The sequence below is a fragment of the Rhododendron vialii genome, chromosome 12a (assembly GCF_030253575.1).
Source record: "Rhododendron vialii isolate Sample 1 chromosome 12a, ASM3025357v1".
NCBI lineage: Eukaryota > Viridiplantae > Streptophyta > Magnoliopsida > Ericales > Ericaceae > Rhododendron > Rhododendron vialii.
The window spans coordinates 18274095-18292764 of NC_080568.1; the positions used below are offsets into that span (position 1 = coordinate 18274095).

At 38.0% G+C, this 18670-nt stretch overlaps 1 non-coding gene and 1 pseudogene across 1 annotated transcript; both read right to left on the minus strand.

Annotated features, from left to right (window-relative positions):
* Positions 1–11593: 11593 nt before the first annotated feature.
* Positions 11594–11701, minus strand: LOC131312166 (small nucleolar RNA snoR100). The gene has a single exon (XR_009195743.1). It is a non-coding gene; the product is annotated as a small nucleolar RNA snoR100 (small nucleolar RNA).
* Positions 11702–15801: 4100 nt separating this feature from the next.
* On the minus strand, positions 15802–18458 carry LOC131309516 (uncharacterized; annotated as a pseudogene).
* Positions 18459–18670: the final 212 nt, after the last annotated feature.

Consider the following 18670-nt stretch of genomic DNA (forward strand, 5'->3'; position numbering starts at 1 on the left):
GTGGCTGGGGGGATGTGCAGGTGTGTGGGTTGTGCAGTTTTGTGGACCATGTGTGTGTGTGTGTGTGTGTCTCCAAGCTGTGTTCGTGGCTATTTTCAGTAGTTTTGGTGCCTGTTTTTTGCAGTTTTTTGGTGACCGGTAGCTGTAGTATTGGCTGGCAGTTCCAATTTGTGTGTTTAGTGCAGTTGTGTGTGGAAGTTGGTTTTATGTGCTGCTGTGCTGCTAGGTTGGTTTATGCAGTTGGAGTTTTTGGACAGTTGGTAAAAAACTGCAATTTGTGGACTTTTTTGACGTTTTCTAATTGCTGCTGCTGTTTTTAGGCTGTTTTGTTGTCGCATTGTCGGTTATATGTAGGCCATGATGATATGCAAGGAGACAATTTTAGGCGAGTCACTTACCTTGGCGGGACAAGTTCTGAGGGCCAACGGTTCAATTACCGTTCGGCAACATAACTTGTAGTCAAGTAGTGGACTATGTGCCGGTCAAATATATCTGAGCCATATTTATTTGTAAGCATACTCTTACTATTGTTTAACATTTAAATATCGTAATTGTTGTATCCAATTAGATTTTCGATGGGAAGTCAAGATAAAGATAAGTTTTAGGTGGTTTTCGTTGGCCGTAAATCGGGAATATATACAAGTTGGGCAGTCGTGGAATTGCAAGTTAATGGATACGCGGGGAACTTGAAGAAAAAGTACAACACATTAGACGAAGCGGAAGAAGCATTGTTGGCATTTCATGAGGAAAGATACCGGCTCATTCAAGACATACAGTTGGCTCAAACCAAACATCAATCAAGTGACGATGCTTCGACATCCACAAGTACTTTGTTGTAACTTTTTTATTAGGTTTCTTATGTTGTATTTTATTGGCACATCTATTTTCTGGTTCGGAATGAAGTTGTACATTCTATTTCACAAATTTGGACGAATTAGGTTGGGAAAGACCGTATAAGTTGTAAGAATTTCGTACGTTGTACGTTTTATTTCATCAATCACGTGATTACATATTCGTTCGAATATTCAGTTCAAAACTAACGTATGAAAGAGAAATTCTTGGGTGGTTCAAAATTTCATTTGAAAACAATGTTACAATACAGAGAACCAACAGAATCCACCCTCACACACATACATAATACAAATTAGGAAGCCATAAAAAGGCATATCCATTTATTTCACAAGAACAAATTTATTCTTCGAACACATGCCTTCAACTTCGACCTTCTAGTTTTCCCGACGATCAAAAAATATGGATTGGGAACTTGCATGTACCAATAACGTCTCATTCCTAGCCGATCCTACATCAAATAATGGAAAACATTTTAGAAAATTTATTAAACAAGACTTTATATAAAATGAAATTTACTGAAAAGGACTTTATAGAATATTCACTTACTCGGATTAATTCAGTCCAAACTTCATATTATGCCACTACTTTGTTTTCATTTGAATCCCACCCAAACCCAGGACGGCTAAGCATCTCGGATACGTAGAAATAATCCCGTTTCCAGTACTTCATCTTATTCAGGAAATGATTTCGTTCAATACCTGCTTGGGGAAAAGAAACTTGCATTTGATTTTGAAGATATTCCAAGTTGGCGGGATGCAACCCACTCGCCTCGCCATTCCAAATTCCTTGATCTACAAGGGTCCTAACGCTTGTTAATAACATTTCTTCCTCTGCCTCAGTCCAAATTCGGCGTGCCATCAATATGATTGACCAACGAAAGGATAAACTATTTTTTTGAATGAATATGAGATGTGAAATGAGAAGAAGAGACATGGGAACAATTCATAAGGAAAAAATTTACCAACCTAATTAGTTAGGCACATTTTCACCAACAAAATATGTTGGTCACATGGGAATTCACCTAAGAAAATTGTTGGACACATTTTCAACTACCAAACAATGTATTTTTCCAAAAAAAAAAAAAACAGAATTTCAAAAAAAAACAATTTTTACCAAATTAAAACTGACTTTTTATTTTTTAAAATCATTAAATTAGTACATTTGTTAGTAAAATTAAATATTAAGGCTTAAAGTGGGAAAGATTAATTATATTTGTAATTTTATATATATATATATATATATATATATATATATATATATATAAGTTTGGGACTGCACATGGGCAAAAGGGTCATTTTACAGCTTTTTACATCATCCATCTTTCTTTATACCCCTTATTTATCCTCCATCCAAACCTAGTACTATTTTATCCCTCCTTTCTAATACCTCATCCAAACCAAATCCTATTTAATACCCCCTCCATAAATGTGGGTCATCCCTTATTAACCAATACTCCTTACTATCCAATCCCACCTTCTTACATAATACCTCCAAACCTAATCCCGCATCTAAATGAGCCCCTACTATCTTATCTTCTTTTCATAACTAATACCTACAATCCTCATCCCGCATCCAAGCGGGCCTATAAAGCTATAGGGACCCTCTAAAACTTGCCTTACGATCAGAGGTTCCTCTTATCAACAGAGTAGCATAGACAATGCTAGGTAATTGCATTTTGGATTGGTGTTTGAAATTTTTTTTTGAAAAATAGTAGAAGTAATAAGTGGAGAGAGATAGAGAGAGAAATGTTGGAAGTAGGGAGAATCTAGGGAGAATTTTTTGAAAAATTCTTTTTGAATTATAAAGAAAACAAGGCTTCGAAATCAAAAACTATCTTCTACGGTTGGTAAATTAACCAATCGAGCTTTGTGAACCGTTTGAGGCTCATTAATTTACGGCTCATTTGAGCTAGCTCGTTCCGATCTAACTCTAGCCTAATATTGAAGCTCGATTATTGAATGATTCAAGCTCAAATAGAAGGGAGCTCAGCTTGGCCAACATCGATTTCCTGGTTAGATATACTCCCTCTGTCCGGATTTAATTGTCTCTAGTTCTATTCTAACCGGCTAAAAAATGGGTTATGTTTTTGAATCTGTAATGAATTTCAAATCAAATATGAATCTTGTTTGATAGATCTCGATTAATTCTATAATACAATATTTTTGAAATCACGTAAAACATTATAAATTAGAAGATATAATCGACTGAAAAATGGCACAAACTCTAAAAAAGAACTATTAAATCCGGACAGATTGAGTACTACATATGTTAAGTTACTGTATATATAGTATCTGCGTTATATCTACTGACTACTGGAGCTCGGGTCAAATAATGTTACTATATATGTTTGACCATATGGCATATGTATATTAGTTCTATTGTACCCCATAACAATGCACAAAATTAAGTAGCAGCATCGTGATTTTTTCAAAGACTAAAATATGATGATGTACGAACCTCAAAAATAATGAAAGAAGATATTTGCATTTTTTCAGAATTTGCTTTACGACCTGTATACGATTTTGAATATACAATTTAAGGGTGTGATTTTCACACCCCCTTTTGACATCCACTCCCTTTTTTATTTTTTAGTATTAAAAGTGGATATACACACATACTAAAAGACAAAAAAGAAAGTTTGGATATAAAAAAGGAGATGTGTGAAAATCAATTCCCCTTTTAAACTCGTTAAACCTTGTGAATTATTAATTGAGCTCAAGGTTGAGCTCGAATGGTTAAATTTTCATTGAGCTCAAAAAGACTTCAAATTGAATCACTAATAAAAGAAAACTCCAGAACTGAATTGTTTGCAGGAAAAATTTCATATTAGCACCTGATTTTTCACACAAATCACACATAGTCACCTGATCTTAACGAAATATGACATAAACACCTGACGTATTAAAGAACTTATCAATTAAACCCCTACCGTCAATGTCCATCCAAAAATAAACGGAAAACATGTTTCTCTCTCGTATTTTGGTATCTGCCTGACCTTTTTTTCACAAATTCTGCATTTTTTTGTGGGGCTCATTTTTGGGTCCCACACATATTATCTGATCCATTGATTATGTCAAAAATATTTTTTTAAGAACGCTTGCAAAAAATTTGCTCCATCGGATAAATGTAAGTGTATGTTCCAATCGGACAACTTTTTATTCAGAATTTCGGATTAAAATTTTGCATGAAAAAGTTGAAAGATTTGATCTAACACTTACATTTACCCCGTTGAGCTGATTTTTTATAGGTCATGCAAAAAAAAAAAAAAAAGATTAATGAGTGGATCGGTTCACTTCTGGGTCCCCACAAAAAGATTTGTAATACAAATCTTTTCTTCTGCGTTATTTTTTTTCTTTTTCTTTCCCGCATAGTGCTGAGTTGTTTTTTTCTAATTTATTTTTTGTCAGAGCAACAAACACTACCTAGTGTACCCACCTAGATTAGTATTGCATAGATTTTTTTGTGGGGCACACTTTTGAGTCCCTAAAAATGATCTGATTATTTCATTAGTTTTAAAATATTTTTTTGCGTGACCCTGTAAAAAAAATCAGCTGAACGAGGTAAATGTAAGTTTTTGATCAAATCTTACAACCTTTTATTCAAAATTTTAATCCAGAATTATGAATGAAAAGTTGTACGATTGTATCATACACTTACATTTATTTTATGGAGCTGATTTTTTGCAAGATCGATTGAAAAAATATTTTAGAATTAGTGAACATATCGGATAATTTGTGTGGGACCCAAAAATGGACCCCACAAAAAATTTGTGCAAAATATGTGAAAAAAAGTAAGTGTAGGTAGCAAAATTGGAGAAAGAAACATGTTTTCCATTAGTTTTTGGATGGAGGTTAATGGTAGGGGTTTAATTGATGAATTTTTTAATACGTCAGGTATTTATGTGATATTTTGTTAAGATCAGGTGTCTATGTGCAATTTATATAAAAAGTCAGATATTAATATGAAATTTTCCCTTGTTTACATTCCAAGTTGGGAGTTCACCTCAGGTTGGTGCTATTTGTCAGCTCTTTCTTAGTCTAAGGTAAGTTGCGTTAATGGCTTTTTGAAAATTTTGAGCCTTTTCTTGTTTTGTCTTTATTTATTTAATTTTTTTTGCGTTTGTTAATTTTGGGCCTAATTTTTATGAATTATTGATTCGTCTCGTCAAGACAAATCAAAAAAGTAAAAAATTATGACTTTTACTCAAATAATTTTTGAAAGAGATTAAATTCTTTCCACCGGCGGTGAAAAACTCCACTTTTCCACCACCGCCTTTTTTGGTCATGCTGTGTGTTTTTTGTTGATCTAAACCATTCATCTTGTAGACCTCATATTACATTTAACCGTGCAAAAAATAAACTTGATCGGATATCGATAGGAGTATCAAAAATTGAATTTTGCCTTGTAAAATGGATAGTTTATCTTTATTACTATTGATAAAAATCAAATTGCCCATTTTATAAACCAAAATCCAAATTTTGATATTTCTATGGACTTTCGATCAAGTTGATTTTTTGCATGGCAATATTATATTGCGTATCTTAAAATATGAACAGTTCAGATCACAACATAAGACATTCGGTGGGGCCCATAATAAGCGGAGATGGAAAAGTGGAGTTTTATAGAGGCGGATAGAATTTATTCTTTTTTGAAATATCTAAGATAAAGTCCGAATATCTTATCGGAACTTAGCCTAAAAATGATAGGAGTGATTCATGATACCAAAAAGCGTGTTGATTAGAGTTAAGTAGATTCGGCACGTATTTTTCTTGGGATAAATGTGGTATTTTTTTTTTGTCAAATGTGAGAAGATTATATTGATAAATACCAAGCGACACTTAAAACGAAGATCATTACAAAGAACTTGGACAAAGCCAAACTAATCGTTAAACAAGTATAAAATGAGTAAATCACAAGGCAATCGATGTCTTTCATCCTAATGCAGACATGGTCTGACGCAACAACGATACTTTTAAACTGTCTATCATCTAATTAGGAGTCTCAAATAAGAAAAAGTGCAAAGTTAAGGACAAAAGATACCAAATACCGATACAATTAGATGCACTCCAACCAAGAATGAATGCACCAATGAACTCTCAAGAACTATAAATCTGCCAAGCCGCCACGAGGTTGTCCTACCAAAGACATCGTGCAGGGATAGAACGTTGAAGCACATATATTGTTGTGAAACAACCTTGATTGAGAGAGCCCGATCTGTAGACAAAATTCGTCCAAAGATGAAACTAACAACTCTCGTAAAATGAGAGACAAAACTCTCACAAATCAAACGACAATTCGTTGATCTAGAGAGACAGAAGAAAAAAAAGAAAAAAGCAAGGAAAGAGAGTCGAAATAGTACCATGGCCTTCCCCTCCCGCTGCCGCTGCCGCACACGGGTATGGACCCACGGGGGGAGGGGAAGGGAGAAGAAAAGTTGTGGTGGCTAGGGTTGAGAGAGATAGGGTAGGCCCCAAAAAAATTACACTCTGGATAAATGTGGTATGAGGGGTTCGAATCCAGTGTTACAAAATATTACTAGTATTTTATAAGATAAAATGCATGACGACTTGATATAATTCGTAGTATAGATGAGATTTAAAAGGCGAACGATTTTGATCAACTTTTTGGATACGTAAATGACCTTGAAATTTCCTCATCACCGTAGATAAGCTTACTCCTAAAATTGATAGGGGGTCCTGTTGTGCCTTCAAATGGATATTTTACCTCCGTTTCTAATTGTTAATTTATTATTTCATTTTGGGTTGTTACAAAATATTCATCTTTTTCTAAAAATGGAAGAAGAAATTTGATAATTTTTCAAAAGTGTCTCTCATAAGTGAATATAAATATTGTAAAGTAGGTAGAATGTAAAGGTAATAGTGAAAATTCACCAATACAAGGGTACACAATTTTTTCAGTACAAAGGACTCCACAAACTGTCTAGCTTTAGAGCATCTCAATCCATCTCCAAAACTCTAAAATGAAGAATGAATATTGAAGATAAATTTTGTAATTTATTCTCTTTTCTTTAATTTTTGTGCTTTATGGGAGAATTTTGGAAGAATTCATTGTCATTTTTAAAGATTTTGTCACACCCTCGATTTTTTAACATAAATATAAATGATTTCCATAATAAAATCCTCACAATACATGTAGGGCCCACACATAGTAGTATGTGTGAAATCCACATGTATGTGAGAGTTTGTGTTTGATGTTGTGTGAGTAGTATTTTTTTTTACAATATTGGCTCGATGGCCCCAAATCAACATAGGTACCAAGTATCAAGAGAGTTAAGGATTACAATATTCCATAGTCAAAAGATTTACAATTAGCTGTCAAAACTATTTTTCCACATCTAAGGACTCCATGCATGCACGCTATTATCCTGGGTTAACACCTGAAAATAATGAAGGATTGAGCTATACTAGCCCGGTAGAAAATTATACACTAACATTATACGCAAATAAAATGTTAGGACAATCTCAAGATAGGAACAAGAACAAAGACCATAGGATAATCAACAATCTTGGCTCAATAATCTCAAATTCACAACTTAATGATTATCAAACAACTCACACTAGAACCATTTCCTCCATCCATGTGCCCAATGTCTTTTCGTCGTAAGTGTCATGAGCCGAAGCTCCTGTCGGGCCAATTAAGGGATCCCGATACCCCCTGCCAGGCACCATACCCATTGGTAGGTCCTGAATGAAACCAATACGAGATTTTGGTCCTGCCGGGCCAATTAAGGGATCCCGATACCCCCTGTCAGGCACCCACCTGTCAATGAGTCCTGAATGTTCTCGTTGTGTCAATAAGTGTTCAAGAATCTCATACTCTCATAATGTGTCATTTCAATTCAATCGTGGTTCATGTGATAATCAACGTCAAATTCTACCGAACAAGGGCCAAAGATGCATAGATACTCCACGAACTCAACGAGTACGATTTAAGGTAAGAAAACACTACTTTTACATATATCGATAGGTAGAATCCCTACCTCGAAGTCAAAGAACAATTTCCAAGAGAGAGAGACCGAGCCCTAGCCTCCAAAATCTACTTCGAGCACAATATGCCTCACCGAGCTCGATCCAACGAGGTACGAGCTCCAATACGCGCAGAGATGAAAGATTGAAAGTTGTTTTGTGTGGATTTTGAGTGATTGGGTGTAATTTTGAGTGAGAGAGAGAGAGAGAGAGAGAGAGAGAGAGGCGTGAGGGAGAATGAGAGGGGGGTGTGTGTGAATCTCTCACACCCTCCTATATATACACACCAATAAGGAAATCACACTAACATCCGCATCTTCCGATTTCTTGTACATTGAACCCTCAAACATATATCCATATTATATCACCATTTAATTATCCTATACGAAACATTTAAACTTTATTAGAGGAAATTACGGGTCTCTATAGATTTGGTCTAAAAAATGTAAACCGTTTTTGGAGATACAAAAGTAAATTTAGAAACTGCCTTGTTACACTCATTATCCATACTTTTAATCATTACTCTCATTTCTCTCTCCATTCATTACTTTTATCTCAAATTAGTACTCCCACTTCTCTCTCTATCTCTTTCCACTATATCTACAATCATCATTTTCATTTCTCTCCACTGATTACCCATATCTCCAATTATTACTCTAATTTCTCTCTTTACTCATTACTCCAAAAACTTCCAAAAGGAACTGAACAAGGTACAAATCTCTAAAAAGTACAATGGGTCCCTCATAAATTCTTACATAAAGTATGGAAAAACAAAAATGTGTAACATATTGAGGGGAGATTTTATAATTTATCACTTATTTTCTTCGACCATATATCTAACTCATCTCCAAGACTCCAAAATGGAGAATGAGTTTGACATATTGAGGGAAGATTTTATAATTTATTTCAAAATTTCTTCACTTTTTGTATTTTGCAGAGGATGTAGGAGGGATCCATCGTCCTCTTTAAAGATTTGATCTTCAAATTTACTTTTGTGTAACGCCTTGATTTTTCAAATAAGTTCTGAGGCATTAAATTAATACAATTTTATTGAAATAACTCCAGAGCGACTCTAGTCTTGATATAGATTTCAAGCATACTCGATCTCCACTTCCGGTTTTCCTCATATCTCAAAGCCACTCCACCATTGAATCCTGCAGCCGCTGGCAAATTGATCGCCGAAGCAATCAATTTGCCAGGATACATGCGTATCCATGAGTGATAAATCACTAGTAGACAAATTCAACCCAACTACCCTTCCTACTTGACAGCTAGCAGGTAATAAGATAATATTGAATCGAAAAAGTCAAACAGAGATTTTACACATAAACCAGTTTGTTACTATCCATTAACCTAAGTGAAATCTAAGATATCTTCATAAGATCATTTCCTCCCATATCACTAACTATGACCGTGTCCTGGAAAATCCCCCCTTGCTTGTCCTGCACACAGGGTCCTAAATGAATACACCTAAATTATGTACTTAGCATGAATTCATGTAAGACTATAGCAGGGGGCACGATTACCCTTTGGAACTTTCCATGGCGTACCATATGTTAGGGTCGCCACCATACTTAAGACACTAACTATGACCGTGTCATGGGAAATCCCCCCTTGCTGGCCTTGCAAGGGCACGATTACCCTTTGAAACTTCCCATGGCATACCATACGTTAGAGTCACCACAATATCATCACCGGGCCCCGCAGGTAACCCATTCCAATACAGGGCCCAACAAGTCACCCTCACCATTGCAATGGTCCAAATCGAATCCACAATCTCACAACTCCAATACTTTACCATTTTCCCATTAACTTAGTATCGTCTATGTGAATTTTATTCGCATACCACCCCATGTCTCTAGGGTCTAATCTAGCACATAGATCAAGAATCAGAGCAATATATGATTAATCAAAATGATAATTAAAACAAATAACAAGAGAGGCAAATCATGTATCTTGTTATGAATGGGTCATTGCCCTCAGTCTTGCATGGTCAAGAAGTTAATAAACATGTAAGAAACTTTTGTCAGATGAAAGTTTTTATAACAAAAAAAAAGAGAGAGTCTAGGCTTGTATTATTTTTATTTAAGAATTTAGATTGATTAATAACCATAATAAATATAATAATTAATTATTAATAAATGAAATAATTAGCATGCCCGTAAAAGGATTTCTACGACTACGCAATGTGATCGAGTGCCAAAAATCTAGTCCGAAGGGTCGCGAGATTATTTTAAAAAAAAGATATTAACAAAAGTTGTTGAAAGTAAAATAATTAGAAAATAAATAATCTAATAATTCAAATATGTTGAGGTTAACAAGATTTTGTCTAGGGAATGTAAAGAGTAAAAAAAATTATTTGGGCATTAATAACATGTTTTATAAGGTCGCAAAGTAATTTAGAATAGAAACTTTGTAAAAAAGAAGAAGATAATTAAATAAAAAGATATGAAATTAACAAGATATCATCTTTGAGGTGTAAGGAGTCTAGGAAAAATAGTTTGGGTGTCAAAAACATTGTTCGGAAGGTCGCAAAGATTTTTCGTTTGTAAACTTTGAAAGAAAACAAGTAAAAATTTAATAAATATATATTAAAATAAAAAAATATGATATTAACAAGATATGATCTTTGAAGTGTGAGAAATCTAAGAAAAATAGTTCGGGTGTCAAAAATGATGTTCGGAAGGTCGCAAATTGGTTTCGAACCATTTTCATCAAAATCGAATGAACCTGGCGTCTGGAGGTCCTGGCCGCAAGGTTGGACATGGTCAACCTTGCGGTGAAGCTGTCCACCGCATACTTGGACTGGTTCTTGCAGCTCGAACCTTGCAGCCGCAAGGTTGAACGCTGGATTTGTTTTTTTTTTTTCTCCTCGGTTTCAATGCATGAGACCGTATGGAACTATGGGTTAGGCCTATAAACACTTGAATATACTTAGAAGGGAGTTGGATAGGATTATAGTACCTTGATTTGGATTGAATTGAATCAAAAACGAAACTTGAATTTTTGAGAAGGTGACTTCGGAATTGGCTACGGCGGAACCTTGGGATCAAATTGAGGGTTGTTTGGTGATGCTAGGAGTTGTAGAAGGTAATTTGAATGGTTGGTTTGGGTTTCGGTGAGTCGTAACTATGAAACCCACTTTTCTCTCTCTTTTCTTCTCTCTATAAAACTCCATGGATTGGAGCTTTGTTTTCTTTTGTTTTTCTCTTTTTCTCTGGTCGATGGAGTGTGAGAAGTATCGTGGTGTGCTTGTGGGTTGATGGAGTGGGGTATTTATAGGTGAATTTTGGGAGGGAAAGGATAAGATGGAATTATTGTAGTTGAGTTCATGGAACTTAAAAGGACGAATTGAGACTGTTTTTAGGGCTCAAGAGGAAGCAGGAAAAGGATATGAATGAATTGAATTGGGATTGAGCTTGGTGGAGAATAAATTTTTCGGTTTGACCCATGGGGAATGAATTTGGTTTTTCTTGGAGAAAAAGTAAAGGGAGGGAGTAATGGCTGGAGAGAGATGGAGCTGTGGGAGGAAGAGAGACTGCAGGAGAGTGAGGTGAGAGAGATGAGAGTGTGTGTGTGCATACAACAACAACAACATAACATAACCCATCTAGTCCCCAATCATTGGGGGTATGGGCGGGGGATGATTGGAGACAGACCTAACCTTTGGCAATATATGCACAAAGTGGCTGCTTTCAGAATACCACTAAAACAGTGGCCCCCATAAACCTCCAAAAACCGAGGAGCTACAAGGACGTTTTGTTGTAAAACCATGCCCCCAAATCAAAGCTAAATGGCATCAGAGAGGGCAGGCCTAAAGACCCAAATCAGTTTATGTGCACATTATCATGTTTCCTTCATTGATAGTCCAGAGCATTGGTATGCACAATTTGTGCGTGCATGCACGAAAAAAAAATGCATGCATGTTTGTTAAAAAAAATAAGTAATTGTATTAAGAAAATAATCCTAATAATATTATTATATAAAAAAAATGGGTCAAAAATCCGGGTCGTTACATTTTGAGTCTCCAAATATGAGAAGACACACATCCATTTTGGATATAAAATCTCAAATTTAAACCCCATTCCACTAAGCTCTAGGGCCTCGTTTGATAACACTGATAGATGGTTAAAATTCGTAAGGAGATAAGATTAGGATTGGAATTGAGATTGGTAATGAGTATGTTTGTTTGAGATGAAATTATTAATATCATGTTTGTTTCACATGAGATATGATTGGATTGATAATATACATTTTTATTTTTGCCTTTATGCAAAATTGATTTATTCAATACCTAATCAAACCAACTCAAACCCAGATGAATATTTTCTGGATCAAACCAATTTTTCAGAAAACTATCACAACATCAAAAAAATACTATTGAAAAAAAAATTATTATGTAGATGGAAATTTCGAAAATATACCGAACAGTTAGTAGCAGACCTAATCTATATATCAGTAATAATAGCAAACCAATCATGTGTCTTACTGAACAAACTTTGAAAACACCATATGTCAAGATGTGTCTCGTACATGTGTCATGAGCCGAAGCTCCAACCGAGCCAATTAAAGGACCCCAATGTCCTCTGCTAGGCACTTTACCCATTTGGGATGTCCTGAAGTTTTAAATACGACCATATAGCTCATACTGGGCCAATTATAGGACCCCGATGTCCTCTGCCAAGCACCTTACCCATTGGGATGTCATGAATGTTCTCATCGTGTTCGTAAAGTTCCAAAATCATGTATCTGTCATGTTCGTATCGTTCAAACCCAACTTTGATACATAAAGTATTTTTGTGAAATCGTATCCAAACGAGCATTAAAGTAATGAAAACGTTCAACAAAGTCATTAAACTACAAGTAACCAAGTTAGAGTCATTTAGGAGGTGTTTAGGTAAGTTAGAAGTGATTGAGAACCAAAACGGTGAAAAATGAAGTAAAGCAGTGAAAGCAGGAGATAAGCAACAGGTATTGATACCATGAAAAATGGTATCGATACCATTTGGTCCAGAGGCATTTCAGACTCAAGGGTATCGATAACAAGGCTAAAGGTATCGATAACGAGTGATTTCCTGGGTTTGGTAACGTAAAGGTATCGATAACGTTGTTGTTCGAGCAGATTCTCAGCAGATTTTCATGGGTTTTTCAACAACAACAACATTAGCGACCACAACAACGATTAGTGGCTCAAACCAAGGCAATAGAAACAAGTCATAAACATACATTGTAAGTTAGAACTCCCTACCTCAAAGATTGAAGAACAAACTCAAAGATTTTCCAAGCCCTAGCCCCAAATTTTGAAACCGGATGGAATACACCTCCACCGAGCTTAATCCGACGAGAAACGAGCTCCAATACGCATAGGAATGAGAGATTGGAGGTGGATTTAAGTGGGTTTTGAGGTGGTTTGGTGGAAAAATGGATGAGAGGGTGTGTGAGAAAGAGAGACGTTGGAGAGAAGGAGAGAACGGGAGATTGGGGGTGAGGGGTGTGAGTGTGTTTCTCACACTCCTCCCTTATATACTCACACAAATGCATATTACCTATTCACCCAAATCTTTCAAACTCTTACACATTGAACCCCTCAAACAATTATCCAAATAATATTCGCAATTATCATTTACGAAACAATTTAACTTTATTAAACGAAATTACGGGTCTTTACACCCTACCCTCCTTAAAGAAATTTGTCTTCAAAATTTTAATAACCATACTCATCTAAGTCATGCACCACATAGATATGCAACAAGTCAAATAACATAAAACTTCGATATTGAACACTCACATTGATTCATTCCGGAAATAAATGCGGATACTTTTCCCTAATCTTGTCTTCTCGTTCCCAAGTCAATTCCTCACTACTTTGACTTTTCCACAATACTCACACTAGTGGTATCGTCTTACCCCTCAACACTTGGTTGCGCAAATCTAGGATACGTATTGGCTCTTCCCCATAAGACGCATCGGCCTCCAACTCCAATTCGGACCATTCTAACACATGTGACGGATCCGGTTCGTATTTCCTCAACATAGAGACATGAAACACATCGTGCACATTTGATAATCGTGGTGGCAAAGCTAAACGGTATGCAACCTCCCTGATTTTCTCGATAACGTCAAATGGACCGATATAACGCGGTGAAAGCTTTCCCTTCTTCCCAAAACGTGACAAGCCTCGACGTGGCGATACTTTAAGAAACACATGATCTCCCACTTCAAATGATAATGGACGACGACAACGATCGACATAACTCTTTTGTCGACTTTGAGCAGTTAACAACCTTTGGCGAATTACCTTGACTTGTTCGGTTGTTCTCTTTTGAGCCTCTAAAAGTCGTTGGCGAATCAGTCTCATACTCTCAATAGTTTCTTTTATCATATCCGGGCCCACTAACGTAGCCTCTCCTAATTCGGTCCAACACACGGGTGATCGACACGGTCTCCCATATAAGGCTTCATACGGCGCCATCTCGATACTTGATTGGTAACTATTGTTGTATGCGAAGTCGACTAACGGTAGATGGTCTTCCCAATTACCCCGGAAATCCATAACACATGCTCGAAGCATATCTTCTAAAATCTGAATCGTTCGCTCAGATTGACCATCGGTCTGTGGGTGATAAGCAGTGCTAAACAATAGGTTTGTGTCCAAAGCGGTCTGCAAACTTTGCCAAAAACATGCGGTGAATCTCGGATCTCGATCGGACACAATTGACACGGGAATCCCATGAAGTCGAATAATCTCTCGAATATCTAAACGACTAAGCGTTTTTACGGAATCGGTAATATGGGTAGGTAGAAAGTGAGCGGTTTTGGTCAAATGGTTCACAATAACCCAAATGACATCATGCGCCCTTGGCGATCTTGGCAAACCCGTAACAAAATCCATCGTCACATTTTCCTACTTCCACTCGGCCACTGGTAACGGTTGTAATTCTCCCGCGGGTCGTTGATGTTCGGCTTTCACTTGTTGGCATATTAGACACCTGGACACAAAGATCACAATATCTCTTTTCATCCCAGGCCACCAAAATTGCCTACGCAAGTCGTGATACATTTTCGTTCCTCCCGGATGGACGGCTAACGGTGAATGATGAAATTCTCGTAAGATTTCCTCCCGACACAAAACGGGTGCAAATAACTTCCCTTGATAACGTAGACTTTGGTCGACGTGAATCATTCACCCATCTCGAGCATTACCGCTAAGGAATTTGGTACGAAGTTCCTCCACTTTTCCATTGTTTTGTTGAGCCTCTACTACTCGTGTTGATAAGGTCGATTGGACGGTAAGATTGCACAATGTAACCCCTTTTCGAAGTTCCTTGAAATGGGAAGCATAATGGCCTAAGTCGTTTACCATCTTCCACTCACGTATGACTAAGTTCGCTAAGTGTATCGGTTTTCTACTCAACACATCCGCCACAATGTTTGCCTTACCCAGATGATAATGCAATTCGAAGTCATAATCTTCTAAGTGTTCCATCCAACGATGTTGAAGCAAGTTAAGTTCCTTTTGGGAGAAGAGGTACTTCAGACTCTTATGGTCCGAAAAGACTTCAAATTTCTCACCCTTAGAGATAGTGACGCCAACTCTTTAAAGCAAAAATGACGTCCGCAAGTTCCAAGTCATGGGAGGATAGTTTTGTTCGTGAGTCTTTAGTTGCCTCGATCCATACTCTACCACTCATCCCACTTGCATCAATATGCACCACAATCCTTCCTTAGACGCATCACAATACACGGAGTAGCCAGCCCCACATTCGGGTACGATTAAAACTAACGCGGTAGTCAATCGCCTCTTCAATTCCTTAAAAGTCGTCTCACACGAGTCACTTCAAACGAAATGGGTCCCTTTACCGTTAGTCTGGTCATCGGTGCCGCTAGACGAGAAAAGTCAAGAACAAAATGGCGGTAGTACCCGGCCAACCCCAAAAAGCTTTGAATTTCAAACATATTCTTCGGTCATTGCTAGTTCATAATGGATTCTATCTTCCCCGGATCAACAGACACCCCACCTTTCGAAACGACGTGACCTAGAAATTTGACCTCGGGTAACCAAAACTTGCACTTACTAAGCTTGGCGTATAAACGGTGTTCTCTCAAGAGTTCAAGAACGATGGCAAGATGAGTTTGGTGTTCTTCCTCCGTGGATGAATAGATAAGAATATCGTCAACGAATACAACCACAAAATGATCGAGGTAAGCACGAAAGATACAGTTCATGAGATCCATAAAAGTAGCTGGAGTGTTTGTCAAACCGAATGGCATCACAATGAATTCGTAATGACCATAGCGAGTACGGAAAGCGGTTTCGGGATATCCTCTCTACGAACCCTTAATTGATGATAACCGGACCTCAAGTCAATTTTGGAAAAGCAAGTCGCATCTCGGAGTTGATCAAACAAGTCATCGATTCTAGGCATGGGATACTTATTCTTAATGGTCACACGGTTGAGCTTACGATAATCAATACACAATCGAAGTGAACGATCCTTCTTTTGGGCAAACAAAGCCGGTGTTCCCCACGGTGATGTGCTAGGACGAATAAACCCCAAAATTTCTAACTCCTGTAATTGAACTTTCAACTCTCTAAGTTCGGCTGGCGTAAAGCGATAAGAAGGAATTGATATAGGGGCAGTGCCTGGAAGCAAGTCTATCGGGAACTCGATTTCTCCCTCGGGAGGAAAATCGGGTAATTCTTCTGGAAATACATCGGGAAACTCGTGAACTACTAGGGGTAACTCCCCACATGCTGAAAAGTCCTCATGTAACGTTAAGCTCACCAACAAAGCATAAATCAACTTTCTTTCCCGAGACCCACACAAATACAGTTCTAACGGTTCTCGATGCTCCCTATGGAATTCTAAACAAACACCCTCAGACGGACATATGCAAACACGACGCTTAAAACAATCGATCGTAGCGTGGAATGTAGACAACCAATCCATTCCCAAAATGAGGTCGAATCCCAACATATCTAGCATGATAAAGTCAAAGACGAAGCGATGGTCGCAAATAACAAGTTCACAATCTTTACAAATATGACTCAGAGATGACCTTCCCCCTAATGGTGTCTCGACGGATAATGGCAAATCAAGATTTTCGATGTCCAACTCCAATGCATACACAAATGATGCGGCAATGAAAGAATGTGATGCTTCAGAATCAAGGAGTACTCTAGCGAAAGAATTGAATAGAAGGAAAGTACCCCTCACAACAGATGCCTCTGGAACCTCAGAAACAGAAGGTGAAGCATTGGTGTTGATGTTGAAAACACGCCCCTAGGTACCCTGACCCTGCACAAAACCTCCTCATTGACTGGAACCCTGAGAAGGTGCGGACAAACTCGCTCCTCGGTCGACCCCAGAACTCTGAACTGACAAGGTCTGGCGGAAATGAGGCTGCTGCTGCCTCTGAGCACCTCTGAAAGACTGTTGGCCAACTCCATGCCCTGCCCCCGACTACTGTATCGAGCCTGACTCACTACGCGCTCCCGCCCCTTGAGGGCAATTTCAAGCAAGATGATCCGTCTTACCGCAATTATAGCATGCCTTAGGAAGCTGAGGACACTAAGTACGGACGTGCCCGGGTTGGTTACACTTGTACCACACAATCGGAGGTTTAGATGAAACACCCCGCGTTCCCGAAGAATTAGGCACCTTAAAGCTGGGTTGGTTAGATGGTTCCCTCTGCCTCTTTCACCCTTGACTCCCAAAACTGCCCGAAGAAGAACTCAGACTTTCCACTGGTTGCCTCAGTTCCCAAGCCCTTACATTTCGTTGAGCCTCTTTCAGAATTTCAATGCTCCTTGCACATTCCACCACCTCTGAAAACTTCATCTTGTGCTGGACCATCACCATTCTCCTTACGGTGTTATGTAACCCATTCTCAAATCGTCGACACTTCCTTTCCTCCGTCAAATCATTGACATTTCCTTTCCTCCGTGGCTACCAACTCTGAAGCGAAATGAGACAAAAATTGAAATTTTTGCACGTACTCTGAGACAGTCATGTTACCCTGTTCTAGCTTTTCAAATTGTTCCCTCAAGTTTTCACGTGAAGTTTTCGGGAAGTACTGCTCCTCAAAGAGCACCTCAAACTCAGCCCACGTTAGATTTTCAACATCCAGTTCGTTTGCTTGAGCCGCGGTTCTTGTCGCCCTTCTTGCATCCTTCCTACTTTCTAGTACAAATTCCCACCATTCGCCAGCCTCCTCAACTAGTTTAATAGCCACGATACCCACTCTGATATTATCTTCAGTGATGTTGAGAGCTCTAAAAAGTTTGCGGATTTGAGCTAGCCAGTGGTCGGCTACCAAAGGGTCGCTACTAGTCCCATCGAACATCGGAGGGTTCCTACGACTAAACTCCCTCATTGCTCCCATGGTGCGATCCTTGACATTCTCTTTAGGAGCTTGGTTTAAAAGATTTGCAGCTGTAAGTGCTGCAACAAGGTCCCTAACAAATTGATTTTGAGCATGAGGTACGTACTCCTACACCTCGACCGGCCCCAACCCCTGGATTCCCAACAGGGTTCTCCCCTAGTTGACTAACCTTATCCTCTGGTGGCACCCCACGGCCTCAAACACCCCGGGTTCCAACCCCACCTCATCTAACATGCGATCTCGGAGGCATCTTACTACATGATATAAGAAAGGAAAACTATTATTCACAACATTATTACTATGAGGTCTAAGCCCCAACTTCTCAACACGGGTTAACGACAACTCTACTCCACTCTACGATAATGAAAATGCAATGCTAAGTATTTACACGAATGTTAGTCACACAAGCATGCACAAGTTATGTTAGAAAGCGCGATATTTTGAAC